General features: G+C 38.6%; 1 non-coding gene across 1 annotated transcript; it reads right to left on the bottom strand.

Moving 5' to 3' along the window:
- Positions 1–679: 679 nt before the first annotated feature.
- On the bottom strand, positions 680–783 carry LOC138398493 (U6 spliceosomal RNA). The gene has a single exon (XR_011235983.1). It is a non-coding gene; the product is annotated as a U6 spliceosomal RNA (small nuclear RNA).
- Positions 784–19,912: the final 19,129 nt, after the last annotated feature.

Below are 19,912 nucleotides of genomic sequence, written 5' to 3'. Positions count from 1 at the left end.
ATTCATTCATTCCTACTACTCATTCATTTTTTCAGTTATATAATGTATGCCAGTTATTGCATACATTCTCCTGAGTGCTGGGAATACAGAAATGAATAAAATACAGTTTCTGTTCTCCAGTAGCTCAAGGTCTAGATTTAATTTGCCCCAGTGTTTCTCAGCTTGAGGCAATATTGCCCTTCAGGAGATATTTGGCAATTTGTGGAAACGTTTTTGGTTGTCACAACTGGGGGCAGGAGGTGGCGTCTAGTGGGTAGAGGCCAGGTTGCTGCTATGCATCCTCAGAGCACCGGACAGCCCCCTCCTTGGCCCAACAAAAAGTATCCATCCTAAAATGCTGATAGTGCTAAGACTGAGGAACTCTGATTTGCACTGTACTGATTTAGTCAGCCAGAACAATCATCAGAATCACATGGAAGTTTTGCAAATACCTACATCCTCCAGATTATTGTCTAACAAATGTGCATCGATGTTCAACAGTGGGGCTGAAATGTGAATCTCTGGGTCATGATCATTTGATACTACAGTGTAAATGAAAGCAAGAATTTTCATCTGTGCCATAAGAAACCTTCAATGACATGACATGTTTAGTCATATGATTTTATACATAACGACATACTGCCAAACTAGTTTTGCCTTATCTCTATATTGCTCAATTGACCAAAATTCCAGAAATTTTTTTTATATGGAATGCTTCACAAATGTAGATGTCATTCTTGTGCAGGGGTCATGCTAATCTTCTCTGTATACAATTTTTAGTATATGTGCTGCTGAAGCGAGCACATAATTCCAGAAAATGTTTAACAAACAATTTATGACCCTTAAAAAGCACTATAGACTTCTACTTCCAGTCAAGATGGTAAAACAAGGATTGAATTGGGTTTACCCTCCCATCTTAAACAACAATGACAACAAGAACAACAACGACAAAAAAACCAGACTCTCTCTCTCTCTCTCTCTATATATATATAATTATAGTTATATATATAACAGTTTTCAAGACACTGAGTGAAAGACAGTGACCTGGAAAGAAAAAAACAAACGTGAGCCCTATGATTGCTTCCAGTTTGCTGCCTGGAGGGAGTTTCCAAGCTGAGATGCAGGGAGGGGAAATGCAGGTGGTCCTGATGGACTTTCTGAATTGAGGAAACATTGCCAAGAGCTCAGGGAGACAAAGGTGGCTACGTTTTGCAGGATAGTGTACCAGAGAAGAGAATGCTGCACAGAGAAAGATCCTCAGACACCTGTAAAGAAATCCCCTCAAAAATTCAGCTTAGTATTGATCAACACATGCATGTGAGGAAACTACTTGAGCCTGGGAAAAGAGCCACCTAAGAGAATTAGAAGTAATAGTACCCAGGCAGGACATGGAACAGTGCATGCTCCCACCAGCCAGAATGGAAAGCCTCATGATTCATGGGGCACTGGGTAGAGTATACAGAGAAGAATGTTTAATCCCAGACTGAGTGCTGGTCCAGTCCCACCGAACAAATCTTAAAAGCAAGACATAAAATGGATCAAGCTGTTTCTGAGTAACTTGACGACATCCCAGAACAAAACTCAAGATTATTTACTGATACATATGTGATAATTAGTAGAAAGAGCTATTATAACGGATTATGACTATATTCCATATGTTCAAAAAATTAAGTAGCACTATAGATGATATAAATGCCAAAACAACTTCAAAAAAGAAGAACAAAGTTGGAGGACTAACATGACCTGATTTCATGACTTATTAAAGAGCTAAAGTATTCAAGACAGTGTGGTATTGGTGTCAAGATAGACAAATAGATGGAACAGAAAAGGGAGTCTAGAAATAGACCCATAGAAATTTGGAAAAAATTTTGACAAAGGTATAAAGGCAAATCAGGTGACAAAAGATAGCCTGGAACAATCTGATCATCTGGTGATACAACAATCGAGCAACTGGATATCTATATGCAAAAATTGAACTTGAATCCATACCTTACACCATATACAACACATAACACAAAATGGATCATAGGCCTAAATGTAAAACCTAGAATTATAAATATTCTTGAAGAAAACATAGGAGAAATCCTTTGTAACCTTGGGTAAGGCAAAGATTTCTTAGCTATGACACTAAAAACATTGTTCATAAAAGAACAATTTGTTAAGTTGGATTTCATCAAAATAAAAAACTTCTGCTTCCAGAAATCACTGTTAGGAGAATTAAAAAGCAAACTACAAACCATCAGAAAAATATAATTATGTATTTGATAAAGAATCTGTATCTAGAATGTACAAAGAATTTTCAAAATCCAATAAGAAAACAAAAGATTAGAAAAGACTCTTCACCAAAAATATACAGATAGAAAATAAAACACATGAAAAGATGTTCAACATCATTACTCATTGGGGAAATGCAAATCAATCACAATGAAATACTACTATGCATCTATTAAAATGGCTAACGTGAAAAAGATAGACCATGCCAAATATTGATAAAGATGTGAAGGAATTGGAACTCTCATATATTTTTGTTGGGATGTACATTTGTACAACCAGTTTGGAAAACAGTTGGCAAGTTCTTAAAAAGTTAAATATATACTTATCATCTGATCTAGTTTTTCCCCTCTTAGGTATTTATCCAAAAGATATGAAGGTATATATCCATGCAAAGCCTGGCACATGAATATTTATAACAATTTTACGTGTGTGTGTGTGTGTGTGTGTGTGTACTTGCCAGGCTGATTTCTACTTGAAGAACTCTCTCTGCATTTTTAGATCAGTGGTTCTTAACCTTTTTCATGCCCAAATCACCTGAGGCACATTATCCATTTCCAACTGTAACTGGCTTACCTGATTGTCACATTGGGTGGAGGTGGTGGATGGGATGCCTTATAAAGGGATGTATCAGAATCCTGGGTGAGATGTGTAGTTTTAAAATATCTTCTCCACCCACCTCCCACTATCTTAGTTGAAAATCACTGCCTTAGTCATCCAGACAAACTTCTGAAAGCACTTCTCACGTGGGCTAAAATTTCCCTGTGTTTGCTGTTCATTTTGCACCAGTGCATGCTGGGCATGGTCAGACATGAACAAACATTAATGTTTTCATTGGCTTCCCCAAAGCCAGAGAGTAACCTAATAGACTAATTTTATACAGCAGAAACAGGCCATCTGACTTCCGTTTTTCTCAATATGCTATTAAACACACAAACTCTCGGTCACCATACTGCATTTCTCTGGGTACCCAGCTACAGGCATGTATAAAATAGTGTTGCAAATCATGCACATAGAAATTAATGGGCTCAATGTGTAAATTCACAGAATAAAAGCTTGGATGTTTTTGTTATTTTCATAAAAATTCAATTTTAGCACTTCTGATGATATCTCAGGAAATATTTTCCTAATATATACATTCTCTTACAGGGAAGGAATTTCCAACGTAATGTGATGTTTAAAGTGTTAGGCAGAGCTGCTAAAAGCCCTGTTTCCTTCTGCTGTGAATAAACAGCCCAGCAGTTTGTGAAAAGGCATTATGCCATCTGAACATATTAGTCTCCTGGCTGTCTTACGCAAACTATCTATGCACCTCCTCACAAATGCTTGCTGGCAGAATTCCCAGCCAGGAATGCCCCTCAGCCATCTGCTCTGTCTCTGGTACCCCGCCTATGCGCCAGCGGGATGGCAATCTCTCCCCAGTGACTGCTTAGGTGTTTGGACTACTATAAAAGGGCAACGTAAAGAAAAATTATTATGTGTTAAGACATGGGGCTGTTTTTGTGTTATATTTTATTACACTTTGCTGTCGTGCGTTTTCAATTTGCTTCTATTTTTTGTAAACACACACAGATGGAGTGCGGAGGGACAGGGAAGAGCTGGAAGAGCACTCCCTAAAGGCAGCTTGGGGAAGGGGGAGGCCCTAGGTGGGGATCCCTGTCCTGTCTCTGCTCTACCTGTAACTGAAGGTGCAACTTGGAGAGGGTGACTTCCCCTTTTCACTTTCTTTTACAGTTGATCCTTGAACAACACAGGTTTGAATTGTGTGGGTCCACTTATAAGCAGATTTTTTTCAACCAAATGCAGATGGAAAATATAGTATTCCCTGGATCCAAAACTTGCATATACATATATACAGAAGGTCAATTTTTCTTGTACGCGGGTTCCACAGGGCCCACTGCTGTCTTGAATAGGTGTGGATTTTGCTATACGTGGGGATTCTGAAACCAATCCCCCATGTATACCAAGGGATGATTGTATTTTAAATCAAGAGTTTTCCCACAAGATTAACCTTATAAAATGGGGAAAAATTATAGTATCTAAAATCAAATGCAAAAGATAAAAGATTGATTGCAAAAAAAAAAAAAACCTGTTTGTAATGCTTATGGAAAAGGATTAATATCCCTAGCAAAGAGCCCCTACAAGTTAATGAAAATAAAAAACCACAAATAACCCATAAAAATAGGTGAAGGATACAAACAGGTTTCATGGAACATGAAAAGCAAATGACCAATAAATGACAACATGTTCACAAATGGTCAGGAAAATTAAAAATCAAAGAAAGATTGGGACACCATTTTTTATGCATCTGACCAGCAAATATGAAGAAAAAAAGATAGTTGCTATTAGTGCTGGTGAGTGTGCAAGAACACTTTCGGACATTGTGGTGAGAAAGTGAATTGCTACAAGCTATTAGGAAAGTAATCTGATAATGCCTATAGAGTTCCCCAGCAATCTCATTTGTGGCAATCTACCTCATAGAAACAGAAGCAACATTATTTAAAGATACATGTATAGAGATTTTTATTGCAGAGTGGGAAAAGAAACAGAAAATAAGCTGAATCTCCATTAATAAAGAAATAGTTGAATAAATTGCTCTATCAGTGGATCTCAACTGGGAGTGATTTTGTCCCCCACTCCCATCCCAGAGGATATTTTTGGCAATATCTGGGGACATTTTTGATGGTCACAATGGGGGCAGAGTGTTAGTGGCATCTAGTGTGTAGAAGCCAAGCATATCACTAAACATCTTATAATGCATGGGACAGCCACCCCAAATAATTATTAATATCTGGCCCCAAATATCAATAATGCCGAGGTTGGGAAACCCATGTGTAGGTGGAAGGCAAGTCCCCAAGAAAATAAGTTAAAGAAAAAGTTGCAGAGTAATTTTTAATATTCTATTTTCTTAAAATATAGGAAAACAATCCTAAACAAGCACACACACACATACACACACACACACACACACGTATATATATTTGCTTAAGAATGGGAAAAAAGTATGATACCAAACTATTAACGCAGCTTACCTCAGGAAGAACTAGGAGAAGTGGCCTGGGAAGAAATACCGGCCTTTGCCAACACACACACACACACACACACACACACACACACAGAGGCTCCTGTACTCCTGTTCTAAGATGGCTATATCTGAATCATATGGGCTGCTTTTGAAAAATTCATATATCCCAGCCATATTCCAGAGCTCTTGGATCAAATACCATTGATTTAAATATTTTAAAAGCTTTTGAGTGCCACCCCCCTAAACACATACACACAAAATTGTCCTTGGAAAAGTGGGAGCTGCCTCCTATTTAACTCCTGACAAAGTATCTTGGACAATAGGGGCTCTCTTGGCCACTTTATGTTGACAGCAAAGTACTATTTGGGAGAAAACAGTAGCCTGAAAGCTGGGACCGATGCATATAGAGGTCACCTGACAGAATCAGCTAAAAAATATTAAAATAAAAAAAAAGTAGAAAAGAAATTAACTCAGATTTAGTAATTATTCCAGGAATAGACCCTCACATCTGTAAGTATTGGGTGTCATTTTCAATCAGCCTTAAAGAAAATGACTTTAAAAATACACTTAGTGGTTACATTGTAGAAATGTGAATATACACTTAGAGGGCAGAAACCTCCATCACCAAAACAAGGTGTTCAGTGTCATACGAATTGGGACAGGTGGCTTAGGAAGTCAATTTTCCAGTGACAGAGTGTCATATAGATTTTTTTAAAAAATGCTATATGAATCTCAAAGAACTGAGACATAAAGATGATATGCTTTGGAAATTTCATTAATAATTCAAAATATGACAAAGATGCTGATGTAGCAAAAGCCCATGAAGTGATTGAAATGAAATAGAATAAAAAAAAAGTATTTCTAAATTAATATATTATTTTATATGTGATTTTAAATATGTGTGTATGACCAAATTAATAAATTAACAATAGACAAAAACAACAAAGCTTATAAGGGGATGTTTTAAGTGCAGGCAGATTTGGGAACAACTGGACCAGAGAGGTTCCCAATAATCACCCATGATGTCACATCTGGTACAGAAGGTCGGCCGCTGTGGGTGTTTATGGCCGTGCTATGGCCTATTGTTACTTCATGCCTTTGCCTTCTGAAGGAAGGTAAAGTTTCCCAGCAGAGGACTATATTTTAGCTGCTGTAAAGGAGAGAGAGGAATTAATATGGGATAGTCCTGGTAGATAATAGGGTGAAAAACAGTTTACAACACTAACTGATCTGCTGTAATGTCTGAGAAGACCTGGGCAAAAGAAAATATAGAGCAGTGTAGGTCAGAAGCTGAGCCTGGTGATTCTGAAGTGTGCGCTGCTGTGTTCTTCTGGCACCTGTCACTCATGGGAAGTCAGGTACTTAGGAAGATATTTTGATATTTTAAGGCCAAGAGGGCACCTGTTGATGCACCAGGCATGCTGAGAAAAGCAAATCATCCTCCAGTGCACTAAATGACACTGGTGAGTTAATGCTGCTGTTAGGCATTAGGCACCAGGGAGAGAGTGGGAGGCAGAAGAGTGCTGCGAGCTTCCGTCTCTCAGCCTAGCCTTGCCATGGCTGCAAAATGGTGTGGGATAAATCCTTTCACCCTTGGTGCCCTGCTCCGCTCATCATGGAATTATTAATGCCTGCCTCAAAGAATGAGAACTAGAAATGAGCCAAGAATGGTTTACAAAGGCACAGCACAACATTCACAATTTCAGTGATTTTGATGATGATGTTCATTTTGATTGTAAGAACAGGATCAAATAACTTTTATTCACTTTACGACATCTTAATGCAATGCAAGTCCAGTTAAAAGCTTTCATCGTGATTCAATATTCCAGGCACTTTTAAATTATGAAACTAAAAACTTCCATGGGATTAACGGGATGAAATGAAAGAGAAGTTTCAAATGAATCATCAGCAAAGATATTCTTTCAATTATAAAATGATTTTTCCAGGAAAGGAATAAAGCTGATGTCACTGCATAAATAAATACCTACAGGATTTTTAGACCTTTCCTGTATCACTTGCAATTTCATATTTTCAAATTAAGTTCAGTTCCCCAAATATTATTCAGGCCCTTATTATATGAGAAGCATATTGCTGGGTACTAGGAATAGTGAGATAAATGTGAAACAAGACAAAACTGGGACATTAGTGTTGTCATGAAGGCAGCTAAAGGAAGTCACAAAAATTGATCTATATCATGGTAATTGAATAGGAACATGATGGTATTAATAATAGAATACATTTGTTTCTAGAATAAACATTTGTTATGACCAAACATTTGTTCAAGTGGTTAGAAATGTTACTTTAAACTCATGTAATTCACATATTCAAGGTTTACCAAATATTAATAGAACAAATCAAGTCACTGATTATTGATGGGAAATATATGAATTCAAGAATTTAATAATTTAACATAATTTGTGTTATTGTTTATTAGGGTAACTAAAGTTCCAAAACAAAGAAATCTGATTGATCTGTGAATTACTCTTATAAAGAACACTGCTCCATTATCTCCTTTTTGGCAGATGCTCAATCAATGGCCTAGGAGCTTAATCAAGTGGAATAGACCAGTGATTTCCTCATATGTCTGCTCATATATTAACTGCTGAACAAGTCAATCCTAAAATTCTAGTGATCTGATACAATAAAATTTTATTCCTTGTTCACTTGTTAGTCCAATATTAGTGTTCCTGGTTGGTAGTTGCCTTCAATATGGTCATTCAGAGACCAGGTTCCTTCCATCATGTGGCTTGGTCTCCTTTAGGGTCTCAGAATCTTACTCATTCAGTAGGCAATGTGGAAAGAGAGAGGGTAGAAAAAGCATCCTGTTTTCTCAACCCATCTTGGCTCAGAAGAGGCACCTAGCACTTCTGCTAATATTCCACTGGAAAGAAGCAGTCACCCAGACGATATCCAGTTGCAAGGCAGGCTGGGAAATAGAGTCTAGCCCTGTTCTTAGGAGAAGGAGGAATGGGTTTGTTTAATGGTTAGCCACACTCCACTCTCCAGGTCTCCCCACAAAGAGAACACATTCACTCCCTCTGCAAGGGATACAACCAAAAGCCCTATTCTCACCCATTCCAGTACTAAGTCCAGGATCTCCAGGTGATGAGCTACCACCCTTGCCATCTGATACGTATGTAGCTTCTAATGATTGATCAGGTGACCTATGAACTAAGAAGTTAGGTTTTCTGCCACTTTATACTCCCCCACCCTCAACATTACAATAGTAGAGCAGGGACAGAATAACTGTAATAAAACTCTCATCCAGAAAAGTGAAGAATGAAAAACACAATGGCCCTTGGTCCATAGCAATGATGATAGTATCTTGTGACTGGTGTGGAGGAACTTGACACAGATTCTACACCCTAGAAGGAACTCCTTTGCCCATTATTCTTCTCAGCCCCGGGATCTTCCCTTTAGGAAGTTCTTCCATATCTATTATCTTCCATGGCCATATCTGCAATAGGCATCAAGGACTGTGGCCTCCTGGAAAGCCATACAGCGTACTTTGAGCTAATGCAAGCCTGGGGACTAAGGTTGTTTGAAAGCTTTAACAGTAACAGATTTTTAAATATGAGCTCATATGTTTTTTTTTTCTTTTGACAATACAATTCCCACAGAACTTTGGTAGGCTCCTGATTGTTCTATGTCACAAAGTTTTGGGCTGCAACATAGCCTTAGTAATGCCAACACTATCAGAGACTTAATGTAATGTAATCTGATGACTCATACATCCCTGCGTCCCACAGTCCATCACTCAAAACTTAGAGTAATTCCACTATTTACTTGTATCCGTCAAAGAATTTGCAAGGGCATCCAATTCATTACCCATGGCAACATTTATTAAATTCCTTTCCTTCATATTATACGGTGTTTTAAACTTCTTTCCTCACCCTTCCCTCACTACCAATATTTTCTTAGTTTCCCCAACTTATGTGACCTTGTTTTCCCCCTGCTCCATATTTAATTTTTCTCTCTCATTCATGCACACACAGGACACAAATCCCTCATCCCAGTGTCTCAGGTTTTCTCATCAGTCAGCCCAGTCTATAGAATAAGACCCAGACAGGTGGCAGTAGTGGAGAGATAAAGCAGGAAACACCAAATTTTGACATTGAAGATAGAGAGAAGGACAAAAAGCGAGCAATACTCTTGCAGAAATACTTTTTATCCTCACTCCATTTGTATGTTTATTACCTTTCTTTGCTGACTCTTTTTCCTGCAGGAAACATAATCAGATTTACTCAACATAGTGCTCAAGCTACTGCCCCATAAGTTTTTCTTTTACTCTCTTCTTCTCAAGAGGAGACATATAAGGGCTATTGGGAAAGTATCCAGCCATGTAACCATTCTTGTTATATTAACAATGCCTGGATACTTTCCCGACATCCTTTGTATACTTAGTGTTCCCTTTATTATACTCCATTTACTTCTCAATCCATTGCAATCTGGTTTCTACCCTCCCATGTCTACTGAAAAGCCTCTAAGCTCACTAAATAGCTAGTAAATTGCTGCATTCAGTGATCTTTCTGGAATATATAATACATTGATATTGCCTCCTGGAAATTTTTCTCTTGGCTTCCAGAACCCCATGCATGCTTTTCTTTCTTCCTCTGGTACCACAGCTGAAAGGGTGATCTAGCTGTAGATTAGATTTCCAATGGTAATTTTTTCCTTTCTTTTTTCATCATATTCTCCTTTCCTCAAGGAAATTGGGAAAATCGCCAGGAGGTAGGTGAGAGGGTAATCAAGTGGCATCTCCTGATGCCACACTCAAAAGGGTCCCTACTACAGACCAGAAATCCGTAAGATCCTCCAGAATCCCCAACATTTTCGTATTCTAGGTTGAGTTTTTTATCAACCCAGCACTGTTTACAGAATAACTGTAGTTTTATTTCTCCAGTTTATTTATGAATCTTAATTTGGTCTTCAGGGCACCAATTATCAGTTTTTAAAATTTCTTAGGGTTCATGTACAAAGAGGATTTCTTCTTTGAACAAATGCTCAGAGTTTCTGTGTAAATAGATGTATCAACATCTTTCTTACACCTTTCCCCAAACCCCCTCCTCCTGATCTTTGCCATCCTTAACTATTAATATATCACTAAAAGAGCCAAATTTAGGGAAGTATCCTATTGCTATTGTTACATTATTGGAAAGTCAACTATGACCTGAAAAATGGTAGACTCATTCTCTGTGATTTATATGTTGTAGAATTTAGGCTTAAAAATTCAAATATTTCAGCAATATCCTATGCAAACCACTTTTAATTCATGCCATTACACAAACACCTTTTCAAAAACATGTTGATTTTTCTATTATTTTTCCCTTGAAAACCCCCTTTACATTCATATATCATTAAGAAGTCTACAGAGATCAGACTTTTTGAAATTAGAAGGGCACTATAGGCTCTGTGATTATGATTATATGAGAAATTTTTCTTACTTTTTAGGAAAGAGACATGTCAATTCCTGTCTCAAGTTGCAATTTGATATATGAAGGAAATAGAGAACTGAAGACATACGTGGTCTCTCCAGAAAATATCTAGCCATGTAATAGGAAAAATAGAGACATTTATTGAAGACAATACAAGATTACAAGAAACATTGTACAGAGGACAATGATGCCTGAGTCACCTTCAAAGTAGGCACCTTGGGACCTCACACAATTCTCCCAGCGTCTCTTAACCTAACCTGTACATGTTCAACATTTTCAGGTGTTTTGCTTGTTGCAGGCCTTCCAGAACATGGATCACTTTCAACAAATTCTCAACCATCTTTGAAGTGTTTATGCCACACTTTTATTTGCGCTGCACTCATTGCATCATCCCTGGAAGCCTTCTGAATCATCCGAATAGTTTCCGCGGAGGAATGTTCAAGCTTAACACAAAATTTGATGCAGATTCCATGCTCTACTCACTCAGTTATTTTGAATGCAACAGCCACACAGTACACGTGCTCACTCAACGGCGTCTAGCACCCCACTGACTGGTACAGTGAAGCATCATTATTCACGCACGTGCATTCCAGTCCACTCTCCTTGGTTGCCAGGTTACATCGATGTTGCTCTAACTGTTCTTGTTATATTAAAACAATGGCTGGATACTTTCCAGACAGACCTTGTATTTTTAATAAAAGTTGAGGGTTAAGTTGCAAAGAACAGTGTCCACTGTTACTAGTTTAATCAGGATGAGATTTATTACAATCTATTCAATGGCTTCAGAATTGTTGGGATGGCTAAAGAAAGACCCTCTTGGATAAGTTTGCAGGGACGATTCTCAAAGCCACACTATAGAATCAGGCTACTGCTCTCTCTTCTACAATCAGAAAGCCAGTTCCAGAACAGCATTGCCACTGCCACAACCAGAACTCTTTAAAATCATGAGGCTGCCACACTAGGACCATATGCATGAACAAAATGATGTCTCATGCTTCACCTCTCAAAACCCACAAAGCTTGTGACTGGGCCCCGGATCACGATCCCTCCAAACTGTGCTTGCAGCAAAAACAGAAGCAGCAGAAGTGCAGCTTCCTCTCATTGCCTCTTCCCAAGTCTTGCATGAGTGCCTCTGATTGGCACCTAAATCACACCCTTAGCAGCAAGGGAATTTGAGGGAGGTAGGTTTTAGCTTTCCCCTTATTCTCTTATCCATCCCAATAGGATAAGACAGAAACGAATTCCTGAAAGTGAGTGGTTGTAGTTGGATATCGAATGATTTTTGTATTGGTCAAATAATGAAGTTTCAGGAGAAACACTAATCTACACTATGAAGATTGAGGAAACACTAAAGTGCTAAAAAAACTCAATGATAGAGATTACTTTACAAAAATTATCTCATTATTATCCATAAAGTATGAGGCACTGTGGAATGGCAGTTTCTTGCTGGGTCTCAGATTATATATTCCATAGAAAACCAAACAGTGCTGAAAGTAAGCTAGGAGCTGATGGAGTTCTTACTGGAGCCAGGGAAAGAAAGGCAATGAATATCACACAGGGCTGATGCCAAGTTATTTTTTCATGATGAAATTATAGGGGTTATATTTATAATCGAGTAAAATATAACTCTCCACCTCTCAGTAATGAGTGAGAAATTACTGTGGAAGCAAGTTGGTGAATTGTGAATATAAACACAGCTGCCTGGATGGAGTGCAGGTGTGCATTTTAGCGATGCTAATGACCTGCATCACCTCTCCCTGCTGAGCAGGCAGGGAGATTCCCTCTTTGAGTGAAGCAAAACAGAAAGAAAGCCACGCCTCCAAGTTTGCTACTAAGGCAATCATAAAAGTACAACGTTTTATATAGCTCCTTAACACCAAGTGAATTGGATTCAGGCTGGCATTTATTGAGCTTTCTGCAGTCCACATCGAATAAGATGCTTTATGTTGTTTTACCCATTATATCATCACAAAAACCCTGGGGCACCAGTATTCTTTACAATTTATACCATTTTACACATGAAAAATCTCAGGTTCAGAAAGGATAAATAATTTACACAATGTCACGGGGAGATAGTAAGATACTGAGAGGTTTCAAACCCAAATGTGTCTGAATCTGTGGTGGAAATGTGTTGTTTTTATCTTGTGGTGAAAACTCCTTTGGGAAACAGACCTTTCCCCACCCCCAGTTCACGTGGTTTGGTGGGGTTGACTGTCGCCCTCAGGGTTAGTATGGGACCCAGAGTCCGTTGGGTCATTGTGTCTTCATGGTCACAGTGGTCAGAGTGTCATGTGACACAACCACAGCTCAGCAGAAAAAAATCACATTGCTTTTTATGGAGAAAATTAAAGAGAGGTTTTTCTGTCCTTTCTGCTGCACTGCAATTTTGAAGGCACAAGCCTATAATGGCTGGCAACATTTTGCTACTAAAAGCAGAGATGAGAGATGGAGAGAGACTAGTCTTAATTATATCTTTTATAATTAAAAATCCAGACATCCTTATACCCAGAGAACTCATGGACTTTTCAGGTATATAAGGAAATTAATTCCTTTACTTCCTAAAGTCTATTTAACACAGTCCCCAAAGCCAGTGTGTTTTCTATTGGATCACACTGTTTTAAATATCAGAGAAGAAACAACCTCCAAAAGGAAATAAAATTAAGATTTAATATGATAATTATATACATAGTTTGTTTATGATATATTCTCTAGCTTATCTGTAAAAGTGATAATTAAAATCATTTTAAAGGGTTTTGAGTGAAAAAAAAACATTTGAATGATTTTGCCACTAGTTAAATTGGTTGTGCATGTTGTAAAATCTTATTGGGAAATTTCTCCAGTCAATTATACATTAATAACAGCCTCTCTCTTACCATTTTATTCTGTTTGCCTCCTTCATTATAATCCAATAATAAATGACATGAATTAAGAAGATTTTTAAAACTAAGAGACTGATTACTCCATAAATATAAAACATATTTCTTTAATATTATTATTATTTTTTAAGCCAGTCAAATTTAGCAGTGGAGGGCTGTACACCAACTTTAGTGACACTAATGTTAGTAAGTTCTAATAACCCATTACCATCAGACTAGCCAAGATTATTTCTAAGAATCAAATTTATTGGCAATTGTAATATTCTTCCACAGAGCATGGCTCAAAAACATAGACTACACTAAGGATAGGCAAGACGCAGTGGGCTTGTAAGTGGGGAAGAGAGGGTCCAGGGTGCTAGCTCTTCTTACTCAATAATTATGAGCAAAGTACACCCAGACAACCAGGCTAGGCTCGAGTAGACAGTTTTTTTTAAAAATCTCAAATTTCAGTGGGCTTTATTTGTGTTCAGCTTTATTTTTTGTTCATGCTACGTGTCCAGTGTGGGTTATGGAGACTCTGCTTTGTAAAGCCACTTAGGGCTGGAGGCTCCACCAACCTGCAGCTGAACCATCTGGAAAACTTAGCTCTCTTATCTGCTGTGGCAGAGGAAGACAAAGAATGAAGAACTCACATCTACTGTTAAATATTCATGCTAGAAGTGACACACATTATTTCTGTACACAGCCTTAGCCAAAAGTAGTCACATGGCCCCCAACCTTTACTACAAGGGAGGCTGGAAAATGATAGTGAATCACATGGACTATTTGGTGAACGATAACTATGCCTTCTATGTCATCCAAGAGCCAAGAATGGAACAGATTTTGCTAGACTGTAACTATATAAGTTTAGTTATATCTTTTATTTCTATCACTCTAGTTAGGCTTTTTAAAAAGGAAATTTCTATACCAATCAAATGGATCGTGGTAAATGTAGACATTAAGACAGCCAATGACTCTAGAGTGTCATGCACTAGTGTAACATGCACTGGGGTGAACACACCTTAAGTTAAACTGATCGAGTAGCCAGAACCTCCTAAGCTGTAAAGGGCAAGGTGTGTGGATGCGTGTGTGTGTTTGAGACCATGTTCGATAGGTACCCATCCTTAAGCTTAGGAGAATCCGGGTGTGCCTGCTTGGTCTGTCTCATTTTAATGGATGTTAGAGAAAGATGGAATATTCAGAATTGAAGAGTGATTCAAGAATTCTATGACGTAATTTCACAGAGCTCTGGATGGCAAAACATTTTTCACTGTAAGTAGTCTGAACTCTTAAACCTGCTCTAAATTATAGCAATAGTTCTTAATGGGGATGATAACACCCCTTATGAAGTGTTTTGAAAATTTGAAAATTTTCAATGGTGTTTTCTGCAGAGATTTTTTTTTCCTTTTTTGGCTGTTAAAATAATTGAGAGTCCCCAATGGCACTTAGTAGGTAGGAGTCCCACATCTCTTAACATTCAAAAGTCACAGCTAGCATTCACGTTTATTGTAATCTGAGCCTATATAACCAAAATATGCTTTACAGATTAAAAAAAAGGGAGAAGGTAGACTTTAATATTTATTAAATTTTCCAGGAATATAACTGTTGTATAAATGAAGCAAAGGCTGCACTTTGTTTTGTGTAGAACTTTACCAAAAATTGTTTTCTATTTCAGAAATTCATGCTGCCCTTGGCAACACTGCTCATAATATTCACATTCGATTCTCCACACACATGCAAATGCCTGGCAACATTACTATGTCTTCTGATATAGTCATGCTTATTTATTTACATATTTGGATATATATTATTGTACTATGAATTACTTTCCTTTTCTCTCTCTTTTTTTATTATGCATAGGATATTGAATGTTTTTTAAATTATAGGGTAGTCAGTAGTATCTATGAATTTGATTTTAGAATAATAAAGGAACATTAAAATATTTGCTATGAAAAGGAGTTGGATCTGATATGGTTGAGAAGCAAAGTATTAGGCAACATGTTAGCCATGATGTTTAAAGACATGACGTTTAGAGATAAATAGGTCTGAGCCCAAGGTTGGTTTTAATATTTAATACATAACTTCAGGCAAATCACTGAACTTCTGTAAACCTTAGTTTCTTCATCTTTAGAATGGGAGCACTACCTGTTACGTTAGTTATTTTGAGGGCTAAATGAGATAATTAGATGTTTAGCTTGTCTGGCCCTTGGCAAGCAATAGATAAATTGTGGCTATTAAAGTTTGTATTACTAATGATGCTTAAAACTTATAAAACATATAGAAGCCAGAGCCTCAGAATCTTAGAGATCTTACCTGGTGATGGCTAGTTTCTTTGTTCTCCATTTTCCTTGGTGCTGTGAGGGGTCTATTTCCCCAAATTCTGGCTAAGCACTGTCAAGTAAGTTGTGGGAAGTGAGAGCTTTGGTGTATCTATATAGAACCCCCAGATTTCTTTTTCCGTATCTTTCTGCCTTCTTTTTCCTTTCAAAAAATGGTCACTTTATCTGATCACATGCTATTGACTAACAGTGCACTGTCCACCCATGCTGGGGGCTGCCTTGGTGGATGTGGAAGGGGGTCTCTCTAGACACCTGCTGTCAAAATCTTGCTCTTTGCAAGTAGGCAGCTTTGCTATATAGGCTGGAAATGTGCTTCTCCCACTTGGCTTTAGGTCAGCATAACAGTAAAATACGCTTCATGAGATTAGCAGTCTACACTAAATTGTGCAATTTTCTTTAGAGTCCTCCTCTTCTTCCTAAGTTTAGTTTCATAGTATGGCTGCTAACTGCACAAAAAGAGACATTTCCAGCTCGTACCCTGGACCCCATGCAGACTTGAAACACACTACCTGGACCTTAGAAACTATATGATGCCAAAGAAAATACACTAAAGCTAAAGTTTCTAAATTTCCACTCAATTTTAATGTTAGAAAGATTTCAAGGTAATTTCAATGTCATTGGAATAACTAAAACTAATCTCTTATCTTGATTTAATTTCCTTTATTCCCTCCAAAAGTTGACCAGAACATTAAAGCGTTAAAAAATGGAAAGAGGGAGGAGGAAGGTGATTTCTGGAGAGAATTTTGGAGCTCATTTTTCTTTCCACCCGAAAGCTATTCTGCTATAAACTCCCATAAGACTGAAGTTTAAAATTTTGTAAGATTCATGTCCTTGAACATTCACATTAACCAATTTTAAGCAAATTGCTGCACTTTACAAGCAATACTATGATTCAGCTGTCTTTTCCCCAAATAATTAACAGTGAATGATTCCCCCATCCTGAGAAGCAGGCGCGAAGGCATGATTGAGCCCAGAGCTGGGCCCCGGTAGTTATGGATTTCTCTGTAGCCTGAAAAGAACCTGGGGAGAGAAGGCCTAAGGCCTGTTCACTCTATATTCTCGGTCACGACTATATCCCTTCTGAAGAAACGACATACTAATTCAACAAATAGGTATTGAACTCCTACTGTGTAACAGGTGCTGGGGATACAATAGTGAAAAAGAAAACAATAAAACAAATCCCTGCTTTGGTAGCGTTTATAGTTTAGTGGGAGAAAACAGACAAAAACCAAAATATATAAAGTAAGTTTTATATCATATTAGAAGGTGTTAAGTCTTAGTAGAAAAAGCAGGGAAGGGTGTTGGGGGTGCCTGAGGTTAGGCTGCAGTGTTCATGGAATGGACAGGGTGGTCCTCACTGGGTGGGGGACATTTGAGGGAAGACTTGAAGGAGCTGAGGAAATGCACCAGGGAGATCTCAGGGGATGGTGTTCCAAGCAGAGAGAAGCTTTCATGGAAAGGCCAGTTTGAAGAACAGCATTGAGTTCTGTTGTGGCTAAAGAAGATGAGCCAGAGAGCCGTGAAGGTGAGGCCAGATAGGTAATGGGAGCCAGGTCCTAGGGGGCTGTGGACCACCTTAAGGACACTGGCCTTTACTTTGAGTGAGGTGGAGAGTTGTTGCAGGGTTTACATTAGAGGAGTGACGTGATCTAAACTAAATTTTACAAGGATCACTCTGAATTGACAATGGCCTGCATGGGGACAAGGGTGGGACCAGGGCATCTCATAGGAGGATCCTGCAACAACTCTAGTGGGAGATGATGGGGGCTCGGACCAGCGTGAAAACAGTGGAGGAGATGAGGAAGGGTTGGATTCTGGACAACTTGATAGTGAAGCCAGCAAGATTTCCTGTAGTATGGAGATGAGGTGTGACAGAAAGAGAAGAGTCCAGGATGACTCCAGAGTTGGAAGCCTGGAATTCTGACTCATACAGACTTGTTGGGAAAATGAATGGTCTCCAATGCACAGTTAAGTGTGCACTTTTCCCAGAATGTGTTTGGCTGCGTAGATAGACGTTAAACATATTCCTTCCTCCCCAGAGGCTTCCAACTCCTCTTGAATAGTCTCTGAGCTAACAGGCCACCATCAGCACAAAGTGATGCTCCACGCCAGCCAGTGTAGGAAGCAGCCTGTTTGAATTCCACAGGTTTCCCTGCTGAGACAGATATGGGTCATCCTCAGAAATCTTTGCTGCCTTTATGACTTCACTCTAAGGGGGCATCTGAGTTCACACATTGTTTTATAAAAAATGTAAATGAAGACACTCAGTTATTCTGTAAAAAATGTGAACAAGAGGACATTTTCTCTTGAGCATTGTTGTGGGAAAAAATCACACAGCTCTTGACTCTGCCAGGATCTAGAGAGAATCTAGAAAAATCCAGAAGCTGGCCTGTACTCTCATGGAATGACGGAATGACAGAAATGGAAAGGACAGCCCTGTTGCTGCCTATGTTAGCGTTAGGTTTCTTTACTGCCTTGACCAAGGCAAAGTTCCTTGGTGCTATGTTATCACGAATAGCAGTCAAATCCTAAGAAAATCTCCTTGTTAGCAACAAGTGAAGAAAGCAAAATTTAATAGTTATGTTTTGAAGTATTGCAGCTGATTTCCACAAATGCATGAGATGGGAGACTTCTTATTCATTTGAAGATAAATATGGAGAGAGTCTCTTAAAAACTTCATTAGTAAAGGCTCTATGAGGACAGAGACTCTGTGTGTTGGTCACTGTCATGTCTCCTGCATCTTTCAGAATGCCTTGAACATAGTAGATGCTCAATAAATATTTGCCAAATGAATGAAAGGGAAGAAGTTCCCAGTTTCCTCTTAAATTTGCTAATATACTCTGATAAAATATTATACAGTGATAAGGTAAAAGGAACTCTGCTAAGGGTTTCTGTGATATAAACACAAAAGAGAAGGGAGTCAATGTTTATTGAATACCTATGATGTTCCAGAGACCAAACTAAAAAACATTTTACCTACTATTTCATTTACTCCTCTTCATAATTACACTGTAAGTTACATATTATTACTCCATTTTTACAAATGAAGAAACTAAAACTTGGAAAATTTCAGTCATTTGTTCAAGCCAGGTCTGTTTGCTTTCAAGTGCTGTGCACATTTCACTATACCCTGCCCTCACGGAGCTTGCAGACCAGGGGAGGAGAGGCATATAAAAGTGAGGAATGCATGAGACAGCTGGAGAAGAGACATGGGAAGTTCTAGCAATACATTCTAGACTCTTGAATCAAACAGCTTGAATTCAAATCCTTTTTCTGCCACTCATTGGCTGTGCAGCCTTGGGGAAATTATTCAACCTTCCTGTGCCTTGATTGTCCCACCTGTAAAATGGGACTAATTTTAATCCCTATCTTGTGGTGGTATTGTGAGAATTTATATACACACACAGTAAGTAACATGGACATGATGATGATGATGATGAAGTTCAAGGAAGAAATGGCATTGTAAGAATGAGCGGAGTTTGGATAAATAATTCAGGGAAAGCTCTCAAACATAGGGACCAGCATGACTGAAGGCATGGAAGCTGGAGACTGTCAGGGGAGCAACAGGGATAGAGTTTGGCTGGAGTGTGGACTGGTGATTCCCCATGCGGCGCAAGCATAAGAGTTCTAGAAATGCTGTGTCAAACTATGGCCCAAGATGCAGATTCAACCCTTCCCCCAGGAAAGCAGGGTGGGGGAGCAGCACTCCCAATCCCAGTGAGGAGGCAGGCAGGGGATGAGGTGGACAGGCAGACTGAGGTCAGATCATATCTAAAATGCCAAGTTCAGGGGTTAGTTCTTATATTCTGCACACATTTTCTGCTACTGAAGAGTTCTGGTGGTGGAATGCTGTCATCAAAGATGTTCCTGCATGCGAAACAAGGCAGAAAAATTCCGAAACAACATTACCAACTGCCCCCGTATTATACACTGCATAAGAAGCCATATTATTTAACCAAAACCCATTTTGCCTGTTGTGTAGCATCTCCCACTGAAAACAGGGAAAAG

Source organism: Eulemur rufifrons, chromosome 17 (genome assembly GCF_041146395.1).
Source record: "Eulemur rufifrons isolate Redbay chromosome 17, OSU_ERuf_1, whole genome shotgun sequence".
Lineage (NCBI taxonomy): Eukaryota > Metazoa > Chordata > Mammalia > Primates > Lemuridae > Eulemur > Eulemur rufifrons.
This window is presented reverse-complemented; position numbering and strand designations above follow the sequence as displayed.